At 68.7% G+C, this 3,962-nt stretch overlaps 1 pseudogene; it reads left to right on the forward strand.

The window, feature by feature from the left end:
• Window positions 1-1,008: 1,008 nt before the first annotated feature.
• Window positions 1,009-3,601, forward strand: LOC148163326 (uncharacterized; annotated as a pseudogene).
• Window positions 3,602-3,962: the final 361 nt, after the last annotated feature.

Here is a 3,962-nt window from a genome sequence, read left to right on the forward strand (position 1 = left end):
GAGGGTAGACGAGAGACTCGCCTCCAGAGGAACCCCCCAGGCATGAGTGTGCCCCCGGCGCCCACAAAGAGCACAGCGAGGGCGGCACGAGGGGCGGGAGCCAGACTTGCGGACAGAAGGCGAGACGGAAGGCGCACTTGGACCTCAACCGCGCTGCTCGATCACTGAGACAACAGCAGAAGAACCGTATCTTCAGAGCATCTGCTAGAGGCCGGAGTCGTACAACACCGTGAGTCCACCGTCCGGGATGCCACCCAGAACCCCAGGGCCTTCCACTCAGAGAAGAAGGAAACCGGAGCGCTTCGCAAGGGAAGAGACGAGGCATCCGGCCCCGCGAACCCACCTGAAGGCTTGGCAGGCGCGCGGCCATCACAGTGGCTCAGGGACGTGAGGGCTCTGGGCGTGGCCAGGGCAGACGGGCCGCCTCCTGCCCCTCCCTTCCTCTTCCTCAGCTCCCGCTCCAAGCCCGGGACGTCTGGGAATCCCTGAGGGTGGGGGGCGGGGTCGCGCACACCTCCGCAGCACCTCTGCAGCCCGGGGTCCCGCGCTCAGGCGCCGGCCCATCCGAATCCGGGCGCGCGCCCGGGCCTCCCCGGCCTCACGGGCCTCGCGAACGCGCGCCCATTTTTCCGCTCGCTGCCAAGTTCCAAAGCTGTGCCCTGGCAACAGACCCCACGCTGCGTTCCTGGCCTTCTGCCGCCCAGCTGGCGGCCGAAGGAGAGGGCTGTGAGCCCAGTTCCCGGTCCACAGCGTCCGCCCTGACCCGCGTGCTCTATGGGCACCTCCCTGGGCCGGCTCTGCCCCTTCCCCCCGCCCCGGGCGCTGGGGGGTCCGCACCTGCCAGGAGGGCTGGGCCGCCCCCAGCACGCTCACTCTGCCCGCGGACTCCTCTTGGCCCGCACGGGTCGCCCGGCCGTCCATGCCCCGGGGTCCGCTCGCAGGCCACCCTACAAGTATCCCGCGACCTTGCGTCCGCGCTCTGTCCTAGCATCTCCCAGAAGGTATTCCATGATCCCTCAGGCCCTGCGCTCCGTTCTGGGGCTCCTCACCTGCATGTGCCCGCGGGCCCGCCCGCAGGAGGCGCTGCTGTCAGCTCCCAGAGCACAAGTGTCCTGCCGCGGCCTGCCCGTCGTGGACACACTCACCCCCTGTGTGCTGCAGCAGCGGGCTGTCACCCGGGTGCCAACCCTCAGCACCCAGGAGGCTCCAAGATGTCGCTCCCGGGGAGAGCAACAAAGGGACGGCGCCGCTGGAGGAAGACCCCGCGCTCACAGAGCGGCAAGAGGCTCCGAGAAGGGACCCTAAAGGCGCTGGGGCCGCACAGCCGGCATTTAGGCCCCTGGGCGTCCAGGGAGGCCTCTCTTCCTTTGTGCCCAGGCCTGGGCCTCTGCGGAGAACCCTCCCCCGGGACAGGTCAGAAGACACTACGACCAAGAAGTCCCCCACCTCTCGTAGGAGTTCCTGCCCCATGCCAAATGGCATCACAAGCCCCTACAGCTCCGCCAGGGGCTTCCCGGGGGTGCAGAGGAGGAGGGGTCTGGCCACAAGCCAAAGGAAGACAGCCCCCAAAGGAAGGCAGCCGAGAGGACCCCAAAGGAAGGCAGCCAAGAAGACCCCTGGTGTCCCGCTGGAGCGTCTGCGCTCTGCCAGAGGAAGAGCCAGCTGGAGAAGGATGCCCATGCCGCCAGCGGGCAGAAACCAACCCACAGGAACCGCTTGCCCGCAGCGGACTGTTCCAGGCCCTGAAAACACAAGATTCCTCTGCTGCCACGCAGGGGAGGGAACCCCCTGAGGCTGCCGCCACCCCCTGAGCTGGGTTTTCGAGTCACTGCCGAGGACCTCGACCGGGAGAAGAAAGCCGCCCTCCAGCGCATCCACAGTGCCTTGCGAGGGGACCCAGAAGCCCCTTGCAGCAGTGGCCCCAGGTGGCCTTCCACTTCCTCGGCCTTGCCTGCCTCAGGGGCTTTTCCCCTGTGAGCCGTCCCTCCGGCCCCTGGCCTGAATGCACAGTGGGAGCCTTGCGGGGGAGAGCAGGATACCCTGAGCCCCCTGGTGCTCCAGGCTCCTGCTGCAGGGGCTATCTCTGGGCAGCCTCTGGGTCCGGGGACGCCCCGCTCACCAGGCCCCCCACTCCTCCCCGTCGGATGCCCTCCCTGGCACCTGCGCGCCGTCATTGCCCCCAGCCCCGTTCCCCTTGCCGCTTTCTGCCTCCTTCCCAGGATCAGGCAGGTCAGACCTGTGTGCCCGGTCCCCAAGCCCCTCCACTCCTGCTCCTTGCTCTGCACCAGGCCTGGGCTGTGCAAGGACAAGCCCAGCTCCTGGCTGGCCCGCTCCTTCAGCTGCTGCCACGGCCCTGCCCCCTTCATGGTGAAGCCCATCGGGGCTGCCCCTCTGAACGGGGGGTAGGGGATGAGGGCAGAGGCTCCTCACAAGCCGAGGCCTCGGGCACAGCGGTAGCTGGTGCCAGGTGTGCCTTCCCCACCGCTCCCAGCACCTCCAGAATGGAGTCGCCCAGCCCCATGTGCGTAGATTCTCGGGCCCTCCCCTCCCAGAGCTCCCCTCCCCCCAGGGGTCCTAGTGGCCCTGCTTCAATCATTTCTGCGGTCGGTTCCAGCCCCTCTAGCAGCACCTCGGCCGGCTTGGCTCCCCAGCCAGCCCCTGACACCCAGGTCACCCCCATGGACTGCACCCCACCTTCCCAGCCTCCCCTCTTGGGGTCTCCCCCGGGCTCCGGTGGGAGCTTCTTCCCATCTGCCCAGGCCCTTCTGATGCCCTCCAGGGATAGCATGGCCTCAGTCACAGTGCCCCCTGGCCTGCCTGCCCTGAGGCCCCGGGACCCCAGCCCCATGGGGAAACTTCCCGGAGGTAACCGGGGAGCCACGGCGCGGCCCCCATTCGGGGCCGCTGACGGGCAGAGGCACGGAGCCACCACCCTTCACGACTCTCTGGAGTATGGACAGCCAGCCGCTGGGGCTCCAGCCCCAGTCCAGGCCCTGGGCGCTTGGTCAGCGCCCCACGGGTGGCTTTCGTGTGCTCCTTCCCCACGTCCTCCACCCGGGGCACCCATGCCAGCACCCAGCCAGGCTTGGCTGCCACCCCAGCTGTGTCGCCGCCTGGCACGGCCACCGCCCCTGGCTTCGCAGCTGCCGCCCACGTGCCCGGCGCCATAGTGACCAGGGCTGTGAGCCACCACCGGCGGCCTGGCCCAGCTGCGCGCGGCTCAAACCCAGCCGCCGTCAGCTCGTGGGTTTCGGCAGTGCCCGCGGGTTTGGGGAGAGGAGATGATGTCGCAGATCTGAGCTGCAGCTTTGGAGCTCTGGGCATTACAGCGGGAAACAGCGGGACCCCGAGCGGCACGCACCGCTCCGGGGCAAGCCTGGGCCCGATCACTGGGGGCCGCCCTTGCCGGAACAGCGCCTCGTGGACCGCTGGAACCAGCGCCAAACACAATCCCGCGTCTGGAGCCACGAGTGCCCCTTCCTTCGGTCCCACCCCCAGGCACCTGCCCAGTGCGAGGCCCCCGCGGTCTGGCCCAGATCGCCGCACCTGGGCCAGCATGGCTGCCCGCGGGGGACGGGGACCTCCTGGCCTCCCCTCCTAGCGGCCCCGACTCGGCGCTGAGTGCAGCCCCGAGCAGCCTCGCCAGGAGGACCCCCTTGTCCCCTGCCCAGGGCCTGACCGAGCCAAAAGTGCTGTGCCGTGCAACGCGTCCCCCTCCTCCACATCACGAGCCACTCTCCTGGTCTCTAAGAGGCAAATGCTGGCCTGAGCCAAGAGCTTCCTGGACAAGTGGCCAGTGTTCCCCTTCCTTCCCGGCTGGACCGCTGTGGGCCTCGTGCGGAAGGGGAAACGCGAGCCTAGCCCCGACCTCTGCGGTCCTGGAGCGAAACAGGGCACCCTGGGCGCCAGCATTCTGGAACAGTCCCAATCCCTGCCCCGTAGTTTTGCCCAAAGCTGGGGGG

Source organism: Eumetopias jubatus, unplaced genomic scaffold, assembly GCF_037043125.1.
Source record: "Eumetopias jubatus isolate StellerSeaLion01/CBP00866 unplaced genomic scaffold, mEumJub1_p1.0 scaffold_10, whole genome shotgun sequence".
NCBI classification, from domain to species: domain Eukaryota; kingdom Metazoa; phylum Chordata; class Mammalia; order Carnivora; family Otariidae; genus Eumetopias; species Eumetopias jubatus.